Here is a 16,071-nt window from a genome sequence, read left to right as displayed (position 1 = left end):
GAGATTATGTTAAAAAAAAAACAACAACCCACAAAGCCAGAAATGACCTAAAATGCTTAAAATTATCATAATTCTGTAAAATTATTTTAAATATATATTTATGAATATAGTTCAGAAGACATTTTCCCTTCGCTTTTTAAAAAATAGTCTTCTGCATCCACTAGTCTCTTTTTTTCGTCTCTCTTGTTTACTATGCCGGTAATATTGTCCTCTTTCTTGCTAATGGAGTCAGTAAAATTAACTGAATGACTAAAATGTAGAGGATCTTACCAAGCTAACGTGTGTAGTATGTCCGTACCGCCAAAAGTTTAAACATATATACATATTGTGTGCACGGTCTAAGCAGCTAACTCCGCTTTCTCTCTCACAGAAACAGAGGGCACTCCTCACAGCAGATAAGGAAAATCTTCCCCCCAAAAAACCCTTTAACGGGATAAAAATGGTAGAGACCCCAGGAAGAGCAATTCAATTCAATTTTATTCAGTTCTTTTCAATTTATTTATAAAGCCCATTATTACAATTCACAATTTGTCTCAGAGGGCGTTACAGCATACGACATCCCTCTGTCCTTAGACCCTCACAGCAACTGAGGAGGGATCCCTCTTCCAGGACAGACAGATGTGTAATAGATGTTGTTTGTATTTTACCACCAATTTTTAAAGAAAATATGCAGGGTTTGTTTGTCACATGCTCTGTGGTGTGTTTCCATATATTTCACACAAAAAAAATCACAAATAAATAAATAAAAGTAATCAAATTATCTATGCATGGCCACATTAACATCCATATATTGTGTGTATCGGTCGACAAGCATATTATTAATAGTCTGCAGACACAGCCAGTATACTGATAATGTCAAAGATTTTTATGAAAATACTATGCAGTTATTGTAGAACAAAAAAATTCTAAAAGAAGTAGCAGTGGGGGGAAATGTAAACAAATCTACACACAGAAATGTTTACATAGAATAAAATGACTAGACAGGTTTATTTTAGCTGCTGCACTACAGCTGCTCATTTCAGTTTATTTTCTCCTCTGCGGTTAACGAGGTCCTAATTAGTGAAGTGAAATCAGCTGCTGTGATGTTTAGTTAGAATGAAAAGTAGACGTTGTTTATCCTCGATTTGCCACTTTCATTATACCCTCTCTACATTAATGAGAATATAAAAGCATCCGCTCTCTCTCCCAAATGCACACACTTTAAATGCCCCACTGGTTACCAATTTGTCCCAATTACAGATGTGAATATTACCAGCTGACAAGCCGTGCAATGATGATTAATTATCAGCTTCTGTAGCTAATGTACTTGGCATGCTCCCATAATTTGACTTTAATTGTCTATCATCTCTCTTTCTATTTGTTTCCCTTTCTTATCTCTGCCGAGGCAATACAGGTTTTTTTTTCAGTTTTCTGTGTCTTGTTTTCCCTCTCACTTGTCCTGTAGCAATTCCCTTGCTTGCTGCTAATGTGACTGAGAGAGCAGCACAAAGAGATGAGATAAGATAGAGGCAGAATTGACAATATTGACAAATCACATGGGGGAAAGGGGGCTGCAGAGGAGGAATGAGAATTTATCTTTGTAAGATTTTTTTGCATAAACATATGGGTGAAGGGCATTAAGGGACACTGTAGCCCACCATCAACTTGTAGTGTCACAATACTGACCAGCAGAGAGCAGTAAGCATCAAGTTATAAACTGTGTTTTGGCGTCCTCTTGCAGGTCTAGTGGGGAAAAAGAAAATCCAGAGGGTGTGATATTTTGTCGAAGTAAATCAACTCTTGACAAAATGTAACATGTATTGAATGAGTGAGAAAATGTAGAGAGGAAGAAAAGCAAACACAAGAAACATTGATTTATTCCCTATAGTGTTTCGTTTTGATTTGAATGCCTGTTCTTTTACTGGCACAGACCCAGGCTATACAACATCTGTGCCCAGGGGCCCATTGTTGGATAATTCACCCCTGAATGCAGGACTTTTACTGGTAAGTAGTATTTTTACAGTTTAGTATAAGTACTTTTACTTAAATAAAGAGTTAGAAAACTCCTCAACTACTGGCCCTCACCTAGCCTTTATGGCACACTAATGTTATTTGGTGTTTTACAATGTTTTCCTGGCAAATAATACTCAGTTGTTGCACTTTAATGTCATACTCAGTTAACGTTTGAGGTTGTTTTAAATCCATGTGAAACTGGAATGAATGGCTGTACTTTCTGGTAATGGCCCTACAAATTGAATTTTACCCATTTCAGCTTCCAGCGTGCTCAAAGAATGAGAGTCATAGGAGGCTGCTTCAATAATTTATTTGAGCTTGAACTGATCATGAAGCGAAGTGCGTCTGTTGTCCTCATGACTGCCTTTCATTCTGCATTAGACGCAGTGGATGTGATCCTACAGATGTTTGTCTGGCAGTAACTGTGACTATTTATCAGCACCATCTGAATATCACATGAAAAACAGGGAATTACACTTTAAATGTGGTATTTGTCTCATTTCTCACATGGCTGACAGAAAATTACCGAGTAAATGTCTGTCGTTACCAGGTAATACTGACTCTTACAGGGCAGTTTTTGTTTATAGTGCAGTTTAATGATAGTGGAGCAGCTGGCGGCTAATGGCTCAGGACTTGATTACAACAGCACATACCTAAGAACAGGACAAAGTTTCTCACAGCACAAACTGAGATGCTGCGTTTGTTTGAAACTGATTTTCTTTGGGTCCCCACAGTGATGATGCAGAAGTTGATCGGACCATTATTTATCACTTTGACAACCATCCCTTAGAGGCAAGACACATGACTGCTCTGTGTCTGTGTGTGTCTGTGTGTGTGTATTAATGAGTGTGTGGGCCGTACATTGTACATCCATCAACAGAGGCACAAACGTAAACACAAACGGACAAGCAGGAGAGGTGCTTAAGGGATGTGATGTGACTGTCTTCCTGTCAGTCTCAGCAGAGTCTGACAGGGAGACAGTCGCAGGATGAAGTGACAGCAGCTTTGAAACTTAACACACCAGGTCACTCGCTTTTAACCTCTTCGCAGCTTCTTCTTCTCCACATTTTTCTATTTCCTTTAAATTTTCAACGCTTCTTCTTCCTCCATTTGTTTCCTCCTTTTTGCTTAATTTTTCATCTGTTTTCCCCTTCTGTCCCCGCATCTCAAGTGGAAATACTGAGATATGGTGTATTTTTGTCCCTTCGGTACTGTTGCATTATTTTGTTTTGTTTTACCTTTATTTAACCAGGTTGGTCGCACTGAGATTCAGAATCTCATTTCCTAGAGAGACCTGGCCAAGACAGTCAGCAGTGAGAACACAAAGTTGCAGACAGACATAACAGGGAACAAAAATAATTCACAAGCACTAAAATTAGCATTAAAGGAGAACTATCTATGAGTCAAAAGAAAACACTCTGGGAGTCAGTTGTACAACCAGGCAGGCTAAAAACATCGACATCCTATAGAATCTGTTTCTAAGTCTTGGCATTGCCTATCTAGGTTTCTCTTCTTGCACAGCACATATGCAGTTTAGGCTTTGTACACACATACCAAGCTGTGGTGTAGTGGTACTAGATGAGGTGGGTGTACTACTTGGTAAATGGGTAGGTTACAGAGGAAGAAGGGACTTTACCATGTTGGGCTGTTGGCGAGGTGTTTCCCGCACCGTTGGCCCTTGACAACTCTCGTTGGCTTTTTTTCCGCTGATTCAGCATGTTGAATTGGCGATGGCGTCCGTGGAGCCCGTTGGTGAATAAAATCACTCCAACTGGCTGTTCAGCCTAGTGCTCGAGAACAGAAACAGATGTGAAAATGTAAACAAAGGACTAAAGTCCAGAGGAAGATAGGTCGAAACAAACTTGTTATATGAGGTAAGATTATTTTTCTTAAGCCATTGAGCCCGTAACAGATACTTTTCCTGGTGGTTTGTGTTGTTGTGCACTGGCACAAAGTAGATTTGCTTTTTTCTTTTAACATTGGGTTGTGTTTCTTATTTGCTAACTGCCTAACTAGCATCATGGCGGTCTTCCGGTTTAAAGTATTGATTGACAATTACAGATGACCGCTGTCTGCTGGTATGGAAGGGTATCTCTTCTCACGGAGATGCAGAACATATGTGCTTGTTAGCTGTTGGCAACGTGAGGCGACACAGCAGTGGGCTTTTGTCGCTGCTAGTTCTTGGATGTTGGTTTGGTGTGTCTGTGGCTTTTAACTGACCCGTTTTACAATAAAACCTCTGCAAAAGGCATGTTTTCTTGATGCATTGCCACAACATTTTGTACAAATAATCATGGTTCCCAGATGATGAATTCTACTCACTACAATGTAGCTCCATTATCAGGTCAAAATTTAACTTTGACCAAATCTTTGGTTTATAAGCAAATACCTGCAAACCAATGATGTTCCCATCATCCTTGGCTGTAGGTGGTATTGAGTGCTGATGCACTTTTTTTTTTACAGCAGACATTTTGTCTTGTCATAGAGGGAAACGCACAGGTAAAATCAATAACTTAAACAATGGCTCAGCTCAGTTAAGTGTGCCATCAAGCTGCTCCAGGGAGTCAGCACGAACAATCACAGGACCTCACTGTGGAATACAACTATCATAACTGTGAATCGATACACCTGTGCCTTTACTACTATCACATGTGAAAAAAAAAAGAGAACTCAGTAATGAGTCCAAAAACCCAGAAATTTCAGGACCTCTGGTTCCCTTGTATCAAAGTCAGTGGGTTTTGTGAATGGATTTTTGGTTAGATGCCTAGGTCTTTGATAAGGTCTTTGGTTAACACAAGCTGAAGAGACTTTCACGTAAAATACATATTTGACACCCCACTTGCTGACCGCTTTTATCTGTTTTAAAAAAGGCGGTTTCCAACAAATGGCTCAATGAGACCACAGAACGTCATCACGTGGAGCTGCGCAGAACACAGCTTCACAGCCTTAATGTGGCAGGGACGTTAAATTACATGCTATAGTTAGTTTATAGCCTAACAATGGCTTTTACCTCTGGCGATTACATTTAGGCTTCAAAAATCCTGAAAGTGGTGTTCAGTTGTGAAGATTATCTTGCTGAACAAAATGTGTAGTATCTACACGTTTGTTTGCCACAGATCTTATTTTGGTGACACTAACATCTTGATTGCACTGATGATAATTTCATTGCAATGTGTTTATACGCAGTTTTAATGCATTGCTGTTTTTTTAAGGTGTTATTGAGTGCTTTGAAAAGTGCCTATAAATCAAATGTATTGTTATTATTATCATTATTATTATTTCTGTTATTTTTTTTTTTTTTTTTACAATAATCCATAATCCAGTGAAAAAATCCCAGGCTTTTTGACAAGGGAACCAGGGCGATCCCTGGGGCACTCCAATGTCTGTGACAAAGGTCTGTTAGCAAATGTTAGCACGCTAAATACACCAGACTAAGATGTTTAAGCGTTTAGCTCAAAGCACTGCTGTGTCTAAGTACAGCCTTGCGGTGCTGTAAGCTGTAGACGAGTAGTTTTGTAACCAGTGAAAAAGTTGGGGTTTTTTTAAGAATCAGTACTAACAGACATGTTTGATTAGTGTAAGGCTACAACAGGTAACATTTCCATCTACTCATCCGAAAGCGTTCCTCGCACCCTCTGCTCCTTCTTCTCTCCTCTTTTCCCTTGAACCCCAGCGCTTCGTCTGACGCCTGAGCACATCACATGAGTGGGGGATGTATTAAATCTGAAATCTTTCCACTTCAGTGGGATTCAGGAAATTGTCTTCCCCGCGGGAAAGTAAATGCAGATGGAGGGATGGATATAAGGAAATATGGAGAGATGGATGGAGGAGTAAAATGGGTGGAAGGAGAGATGGGTTTGGGGACGGGAGGAGATTAAGAGCGGGGAGGTATTCAGAGGATGGATGGGTATGTGGTGAGGAGCATCAGAGAGGCAGAGACGGAAGGGATGGAAACGGGGAGAGAGGAAGGTGTGAGAGAGGAGATGGCTGAGCTGTCCGTTTGAAGATAAATCAGAGAGGCAGTGTAGTGAGGAGGTCTGTATCTATAAACACACACACACAAACAGATGTGTGTGTGTGTGTGTGTGTGTGTGTGTGTGTGTGTGTGTGTGTGCGCGCGCGCACTCACGCTTGAACTCACACACATGCAAACGCACAGAAACACAAATACACTCACTTACTCGGCTTGTGCACACTCTGCCCCACGGCGCAGTGGTAAAAGGCCACGGCTGATTGGGTGCTGCAGGCTGATTTCGCCCCGAGTGGCAGAGCAGTGCATGTTGGGATGTTTGGATACAAATGCAGTCATCCATGCAGGCATGAGATAGGTCACCACTCTTCCCTCTGTCTCTCTCTCATCCCTTCTTTTTTTATTTTACCCCATTTAAAACCTGAAAAATTTTGTTTGCATTCTTTCAAAACCATTACATGGGTGGAAAGCACTGAGTAACTTCAGCTGGAAGTAAGTTTTTTTTTAAAGGAACAAAAAAGGAGGGGAGAAAAGTGTATATGTATACAATTCTTTTGTTTTCTGGACATTTTCAAATCTCTTTTAAATCTAATTTTCAGGTCATTTTTTTGTCACCTTTTACAATTTTTTTGCAATATGAGGGGCATGTTTTGTCAAGTTGCTCGTTGCATTTCCTTTCATGTTTTCACTGGAAATCAAACAAATTTGCCAAGGTTTCAAGAGTTAAATAGCTTGTGAAAGGCATCTCAACGCAACACAAGAAAACTGATGTCAATCCAGTTTTCAAGGTGTTAATATCTTCCTCTTTCTCTTTCCTTCCATAGATCAGCCTTTTCTCATCTGACAATTCTATCTAACTTGAAAAAATCTAGGAAACCGATTGCCTTGAAAAGGGTAAGTAAATATAATAATTCTCACGTTCTGTATACTTTACATCTGTTGGTGGGATTTATGTACAATTTTTTTTGACAAGTAAATTTTAATTGTTTTTTTTTTCGGGTGATAGCAGCATAAGCAAACCAAACTGGTTGACCACATTTGATAAATAAAGTAATCACAAAAATAATTATTAGTTTGCAGGATTGGTTTTATTCTAATAAAATGCAAGTCAGAGTATCTTGACACTAGACCAGTATTTGCACAGAAAAATAAACCCAAATTATACAATCAAAACAAATCCACTTTAAAGTCTTATAAATAACCTTTAAAAAGGAAATATTTAGACCAAATCTCTCTTTTTGACTTTATTCAAGATCTCCACAGGACTCCATGCTGTTTTATGACAAATATCAGTACTCATTCAAGCTTCAGCCAACTTGCAAAATACATAAAAGTGTTCGGTTAAGCCCAACTAACTTGGTTTACTTAAAAACTTCAGTTGCTATCACTAACAAAGAGCAAGGTAATTCACTCATCATTTTTAAGTTGCAACAACTTCACAAAATTAGATAAATACAACTAAAATTTAGGTAAAATTAACAATTAGGTATGAAATATAAATAAATAATACTAATAGTTATATTACTCATCTTTATCAAGGCAGTCAGTTTCAAAAGATTTATAAAAGTAATATCAGCTTGTGAGTTTAGTGTTCTTCTTTCCAACCCTGGCTCTATACCTTCCACACATTTGCCCACAGGGTTTTTCCACTAATACACCTTGAAATCTGCCCTTCTCTCTGTTCCTATCAATCCATCTTTCATACAGACAGTGTATCCTCTCTGGGTATTAACAGTAGCTCTCAGTTCTCCCCTTGTTCTCCCTCTCGTGCTCTCTTTTGTCTGGCTCAGTTCATTCCCATCTGTCTTCCATCTCTCCCCTCTTCATCTTTTTCTAGCTTTACTCTCCCTCCATCTCTTCCATGCCTGCAGCCACACACACACACACACACACACACACACACACACACACACATATCCCTGCAGTGTAGTGTGCTAACAGAATAATTAGTTGTGCTTGATGTCTCTGACAGTTCTAATCCTTCTAAATGGCCACCACATGCCTCCCCTCATCCGCCAAGGGCTAGGCACACGCGCACACAAACCACACACTGATGCTCAAACATGCACACACACACACACATACACACACACTTGCACTGCTTGCAAATAAGCATAGTTACAAATGAGATGCTTCCATCCGTTCAGAATAATTTTGAGATGCTTGCGTGCTAAAGATTTTATGCCCTAAACAATAAAACTAGAAGCTACAGAGTGCCCGCATCCTTGGCAATTGTAGTTTGTAATACTAGAGAAGGAAAAACAACGTTTTTTTCCGAGTTGGGAAGCTAGCTAAATTGCAAGTGAAACCCTCTTACACTAAGAGGCACTTAGATAGTGCCGTTTGAAACAAAAAAGGTTCATTTCAATTTCTCAATAAAAGCAGAGATTTTTTTGTCATTATTGAGAGATTTTCAAAGTTGTTTCATAGTATGAAAACAGAGATGCTGATACTGGCTTGGCCAGCCTGTTTGTCCAGTGTTTCTTCTGAACACAGGTTACCTGGTTGTGAACATCCTCAAAAATGAATTCTATGCAAGATGCGGTTAAGCCCATGACCAGTGGGGGCAGTACATCAGGATATGGACAAAGGTCAGCAGCAGCAGACTGTGAACCATAGATTGTATAAATAATGGATGTAGCAACTGTGACGTCACTCATTGGTTTGTGGATTGTTGGACTGCTGCTTTGAAGCTTTGAATTTGGCATTTTGGCCATCATTGTCTTCAGTTTTTGGTGCCAGAAGTGACTGGACGAGAGGTTGGAGTTGTGGAGGAGCAAGGGCCCATGGCAAGGGCACAGCTAACTCATAGACTGTTGCAATGCCTTGCAGACAGCCTGTCACTCAATTAGCTCCCCCTAAATATACATAACTTTAGGCCCTAATAAAATGTATTGAATTAAAATAAATTCACCCCCATGCAGATGTCATGAATGCTGAAATTATCTATAGAAACCAAAAGTGTTTTTTATGTTCCAGACTATAAACGTGTTTATTTCTGCTTTATAGTTGGGCATTTTAACATGTGTGTCTATAGGGATTTACTCTGCTTTTGAACCAGTGTTAACTGGTCATTTGTTTAACTGTGGCTTTTGTCACTTCTGTGTTGGCTTCGGAGGTTGCCCCTTGCTCTTAGAAAATCAACAACAATGGCAGAAAGATTTGATGAGATACTGATGGCACCTCTGCAGCTTTGTCTGCCATGATATCAACACAAACTATAACATCTATGCAGATATCTGCATATGCATGCAGTATCTGTTGTCAACAGTACAAAATTTTGATATCAAAAGTGTCCTGGTTTCGGTTTGTAGTCTGAATAGTGTTGAACAAAGTAGCTTTGAAGATCAGCAGATTTAACTAAAAAACACAATAAGTGTCTATTTGCACAAAACAGGACCACAAGGCACTGCTCTACCTCGCATAAAGGATGTTTACAGGCGCTACAAAAATAAGGGCAGGAGAATCATTAAAGATCCCAACCACCCCAACAACAGCCTCTTCTCCCTGTTGAGGTCAGCAAAAAGGTACCGGTTACATCAGGCCAAAAACTGAAGAAACTGACCACTGTAAAAATGAACTATTTGTTTTAACTTAACAAACTTGTGTCCAAGCTGCCTTAATTTTTTTAAGTTTACTGAATTTGAGAGGACAAGTTAAATGTTTTCAAAATTACCTCAACTAATCCTCTCAAATTCAGTCAACTTAAAATGTCAAGGCAGCTCAGACACTAACTTTTTAAAGTTAAAAACAAATTGTTTATTTTTACAGTATCTGCTTGAAGAGGGATTACCTGCATGTGGTTGGAAGCCCAGTGGATTTTAGTCAGGACTGTGACAGTCTCTGAGAGATTTGTGCCTGAACAAAGATGTGTGTGTGTGTGTGTGTGTGTGTGTGTGTGTGTGTGTGTGTGTGTGTGTGTGTGTGTGTGTGTGTGTGTGTGTGTGTGTGTGTGTGTGTGTGGTTTGTTGTTTGTTGGCTTGAACAATTGTGTTGGTTTTGTGTGTCTGTGAGTTTATGTTTTGATATCTCTTATAAGTCATTCTGACTCTGTGTACGCCTGAATGTGCATGTGTGTGCGCGTGTGTGTGTGTGGTGTGTGTGTGTGTGTGTGTGTGTGTGAGTCAGCTCATTTTCCCCAGTGGAACATGACATGCATCATTACAGTGTAGCTCCGAGTCAACATGGAATAAATACAAACAGATAGATGTGTTTTCTCTGTTTCGCTCTATTACACACACACACACACACACACACACACACACACACACACACACACACACAAAGTTTGTGTCTTTGTGAATGTTTGCATGGCTGTGTGTGTGTGTGTGTGTGTGTGTGTGTGTGTGTGTGTGTGTGTGTGTGTGTGCTTTCTGAATCCTGTAAGGACGTGATAGGAAACAGAGACGGAGTCATGGGGGGTTTGCAGCTTTGTGCTGCTCTTCTGTGAGATTTCCCCTGAGAAAAGACTATCAGCACAAGAGAACCACTGGTGAGAAAGCGAAAACATGAGAAGGAGCAGAGAGATGGAGTGTGAGAGATACCTCAGGAGAGAGAGAGAGAGAGAGAGAGAGAGAGAGAGAGAGAAAGCTGTAAGATGTCAGGTAGATTGTAGATGAGATAAAAAGAAAAAGGGAGTGAGGAAGAAGGTCGAATAAGGGCAAATCTGGTCTCTGTTTCGGCTCATTCACACCAAACCTGGGAACTGCACTGTGATGACAAGACTTCAGGATGCTGTGCACAGTCGCTGCATGCAGCTGCAATGTCAAGTTTTTGATTTTACACTTCTATATGCACAAAATAAACAGTATATATATTTTACTTTATTTCCTTTGTTCAGAACCAGGTTATGGATTCTCACATCTCAGTCTCAGACAGAAGACAAATTATAAAATAAATATAAAACTATTCTTCAAGAGCATGTTATCTCTAGAAGTGTGAGGACATGTCAGCACATATTAGCAATGGGATTAATTGTTTTCTTAACACTCAAAACAAACAGAGGAAAAGATAACAATGAGTACATAGTACACATTTCCCACGGCTGAACATACACAAGCAGCCATCTTCAAATACACGTGTTTGCTTTAGGACACACAAAGATAGTCACATGTCTCTCCTCTGAGTGTGTTGTTTACTTAAAAACACCATCATTGTGACAAAATAACCCCATTCCTACTTGCTTGTATACTTAAAAAAACCTTAACTTGCATCACTTAACAAAGTACACAGGAATATTTGATACAGAATGTTTGCCATAAGCATTCCTCAACTGTGAACTTATTTCCCCATGTTTTTGTGTAAAGTGACTGATGTAAAACACAATTTTGAAATTTTTGGTCCAGTCTTGAGAGAGAGAGAGGACTGCAGCCAGCAGTTACATAACATGTACGTCCATTACAAGTAGTCATTTTTTGCCACAGACAGGCTCAGATTGTTATTGTAAGTGGCTGAAGTGTCTCTTTACCTTTCACTCCATCCAGTCTATTTGTTGGTGTTTAAGCCTTGCTTCTTACTTTTAACGGATGTGTGGTGATGGTGTACAATTGCCCTATTCGGATATATTGTCAGTGTTGCACGGATGCAGGCTGCAGAGTGATGAGATTTTTGTTATTTTATGGTGATGTTTCCCTTCACTGTATCAGTCATCTAATGATACATTCTTATACCAGAATTTTCTATGTATTCAGTGTGTGAGGTAAATACACATCTAAATATTTGCCCGGATGTACAAGTGTTTCACATGCAAAGAAAAATCTTGGACAAAAATTCCTTGAATGATTATTGTTATTATTGCGTCTGGGTTTGATTTTGCAGCATTGCAACTTATCAATACCTTTTTACAGCCAGCAAATCTGAACTACACTTCAATGCACCAGATCAATCTGTGTTTTAGTGAGTGCACTGTAATGCCATGATAATGAAGTTCTTACAAAAAAAAGTTGTAATGCAGTGAAATTAAGGGAAGTGAGCTGGAAATGCTTCCTATTAGGACTGAAATATGCAAAAACAACAGTATATACCTTTGAGTCAATCAATAGTACTTTGCCTAAGGATACTTCTGCACTTGCATTGCTCCATCTGTGTGTGTGTGTGTGTGTGTGTGTGTGTGTGTGCGCGCGTGCGTGCGTGCGTGCGTGCGCGTGCGTGCGCGTTCGCGCGTCTGTGACCATTAACCCATCACACGTGTAAAGTGAACGTGTGACCACACACACCGTGAGCCCCTCTGTGACTCAGAGAGCTTGCGGAGATCAAACACTGGTGCTGTCATATGGTTTGAATTAGGGTCAGTCTTCATGTTTCATCATAAAATTTCAATAAAGCAAGTTTCTAACCACACACACACACACACACACACACACAGGGTGTTTGGTTTATGTGTGCATCATTGTTGTGATGTGTGTCATACGATCAGGGTGTTTTTTCAGTGTGTGTGTGTGTCTGTGTCTGTTTGTGTGTGTGTCTGTGTCTGTTTGTGTGTGTGTCTGTCTGTGTAGTTTGGCGCGATGGCATGGTTATGTGTGTTGTGGTTAAGTGTGTGTGTGCTTGTGTGTATATGTTTCCCAATTGTGGGTGGGCCCATTAGCCCACAACCTCTCATAGCTTATGGGTCAGTGGTTTAGGAAAAAATGTTCTGAACCGCAACCACACACACAGAAACACACACACACACTTGCATGGAGTCATCTGATGAAGTTTTACAAAGAAACGTTATTTGGTTCCCTTCAAGCAAATGTCATCACCCAGGACGTTCACAGTTTAATCAAGCTACTCATAGCTCGATTATGCCATTTAATTTGACTACTGTCCTTGTCCTTAGGCAGTTGCAATAACCTACATTATTTATGCAGTCTATAATACAGACCTCATCACAATCACAACTGTTTATTTACCATAACTTTTAGGGTGAAAAACTGCTTTAATCAAACGTCACTGATCAAACTCTGCCTTCACTGATAATTTTTAAGCCAAAAAAACCCCCAAAAATCAATATCAGTTTAAGTGCAGCCTCGGCTATATTTTTGCTGCTTTACCTTGCCATAAAAAAACCCTTACTGATTGGGATTTGATGCTATTATATCAAGAACACCAGAGACCACTGAGTCATCTTTCCCCACTAAACGGTGATGATATTGATTTTTTTTAGGTGGCTAAAGTATGTTTTGCTGTGGCCCCATCCACAGCAGTATATCGCTTACCTTCTGTGTAGGTGTTGTGGGACTGTACTTTATTTTTCAGAGAGGAATGGCTGTGGTGTAACTTTTTGATTTAAAACAAAAATAAAAATACTACAATTTTATGTCCCTTACCCAAGCCAAAATTAAAAACACAACCCCCTCCTCAGTACTTACAAATTGACTGACATGTTTTGCAGCACCCCTTCCCCCTTCACAAGTAACCAACAGTCCCCATCCATAAACACCTAGGGAGGTCGGCGAGGCGACCAGGAGCGCGCGCAGATCAGCTAGTCCAGTTAAAGTCCAACTAATGTGTTTATTTGATTTGTTTGTTGATGGATTAGCTTTAGTTTGAATCACATTATCTGGGTGTGTTAGTCCACTTTAGAGAAATTTGATTTAGTCCAGTTTCAGTCAGACTAACACAACAGTTTGACTTTTTATAACATCATGTAAACGAACTGACTGAGGATCTCTGTGATTTTTGTTTTCTAGCTTTGGTATAAAATAAGATACACTTGTATTTCTGCAAGAAGAAACACTTATGTTAATGGGCCTTAAATACCTAAATAATGAAGGTTCTGTCCAGCGTTTTCTAGAAAACTGGGCCATCACTATGTTATAAAATGCTCATTTTTATCCATATTATTTTGTGGGGTTGAATTCTGTCTGAGCTTCTGTTTTCTGTCTGCAGAGGTCCGAGGTAGACAAATATCAGTCCCTCCTTGGCCTCATCCTTTTCTGTGTGTTTGCCACAACACTCATGATATACCTTCTTTCTTAAAATGTTACGTATATGCACAGCAGTGTGTAATGTCGTGTTCTTTTTGGATTAAAAACAATTATAGTTGACACAGAAAAACTTCCTTGAGATCTGCTTCTTTTGCACGAAATAAACCCGATAAGATGTGGCAACTCTTGAGACTGTTACTCTATTTTTTACTTTTTACTAAACACCTGACCGGACCTGCTTGCTACTGAAAAAAAAAACAAGTGCTGTATGATTTACTGACGCAAGTAATCATGAGCCAGTAATTCAGTCTACAGCCTTTGTGTTTCAGTAAGAATCAATCAAAGTCTTCCTTTCAGCCACATTTTGAATATGAAGGTTACATGCGTGCCAACATCCGCTGAGATAGAATATCTATGTTTGCATTGAGCTCTCTTACAAAATGGAGTAATTGTGAGCGTTTAGAAAGCACAACTGGGGCCTTGTTGAGTTATAAAGATAGATTTTACCATGTAAAAGTTTTGCCAGCTGGGATGTCAAAATGTTGACGCTCAATACTCCATAGAAACATCTCAAACCTTGTAATTTAAAGCTCACAATTTGTCAGTGTTCAGATGGTGATTTCTGTCATGCTTGGACATCCGGCTGTCTGAGCAACAACTTTCTTTTTGGAACGCTTTTGGCTGTGGAAAAACAATTTCACTGATGTGGGGTTTAAACTCAGAACCGCTGGTGTCACATGCATCATTGCTAACCACTCGACCATTCAACCCTTACTAAGTGCTTTCAGATATCAGATTGTGGCCTGAGTGTACCCCTCACAATTTAATCGGGGGTTTACAAAGCAAGAGTTGCTTCTTATTTCTCCTCTGTGCAGTGCATCTGTTCATGTGAGTTCAGGATAAAAAATCTGCTTTTTAAGGCCAACAGAGGTCATTAGCACGTTGTCACGCTACCTCACAGTCTGCTTGGGACTTTAGTGTGTCTGCGTTTTATTAGGCCCTAATTCCCTCAGGAGTGTTTAATGTGTGTGCACGCTCACACACACACACACACACACACACACACACACACACAGAGCCTTGCATAATGCATCAACAGTGTTTGCTGCAGTGCTCTCAGCCACTGTACTGCTTTGTTGCTTTGTTCTCAACATGGAAAATCTCCTTTTAACTGCCACAAATGCAACAGTCACACACACACACACGAACGCACACATAAGCACTGCTGTACAGCTACTGCTCCAGCTGCTGCTTCAGAGGATGATTAGGCAGCAGCAGAACACAAACACGATACAATATGCACACATGATGCCTGCATGCACATTAGTACACATGCATTTTATTATGCGTCTCATTCTGCTTACATGAAGTAACTTTGACCAACAAAGGCTTGTCCTTTACTGTTAGCGCTAACTGTAACCAGCCCATCTGCAAAGTTCCCTGTGAAAATGGATTTCTTTTTTTAAAAGATACAATGCATGTAACAAGCGTATATTGACACACTGTCAAGTGCAGTTTTTACTTGTGTTATGTGGCATCATGTGACATCATGTGACATATACATCACTGCTGTAATATGCTACACATCAGCACACCATGTGTCATTAAAATAATTCCATTGACTTTTAGTTTCATACGAGAAAGGGCAGAGTATTTTTGACCCATCCACCAACCCTCCCGCCTGCCCTACACAGACTTTGTGGCTCTTGATGTTAATGTCCACTGATATTTGATGGGTTGGGTTGTGGCCCGCTGCGTCAATAACTGTCCTTGCCTGGTGCGTATCATACTGGTGCCTCGGCACATTGATATCTGACGTCGTGATCACTGAAAACGGAGTGTTATTTGATGAGTTGGCAGTGAGAACATGCTGGTTTATTATGTGAATTACTCATCTTCAGTGATTCAGTGTTAAAATGTGAAATATTGATTTAAGCTGCTTTGAGCGAAAACCTAAATCAACCTGAGTTGAGTCAGTGGTGTAGTGGGTGCATTTGTGCAGACTTAAGACACCAAAAATCATGAATGGTACTTGATTTGACAATGTCACAAATTAGAGGATTATACCAACGGGTCCTCCTAAAAATAAACCAAAAAAATTATGTTGATTGGTCCCACCAGAATGACACATATAAGCATTTTCTGATCTGACGCCCCAATTACATTTTTTGTGCCCTCCAAAACTTTTAAAAATCACTA

The sequence above is a fragment of the Plectropomus leopardus genome, chromosome 6 (genome assembly GCF_008729295.1).
Source record: "Plectropomus leopardus isolate mb chromosome 6, YSFRI_Pleo_2.0, whole genome shotgun sequence".
Classification (NCBI taxonomy): domain Eukaryota; kingdom Metazoa; phylum Chordata; class Actinopteri; order Perciformes; family Serranidae; genus Plectropomus; species Plectropomus leopardus.
The sequence above is the reverse complement of the archived record's forward strand: the minus strand, read 5'-3'. Positions refer to the sequence as shown.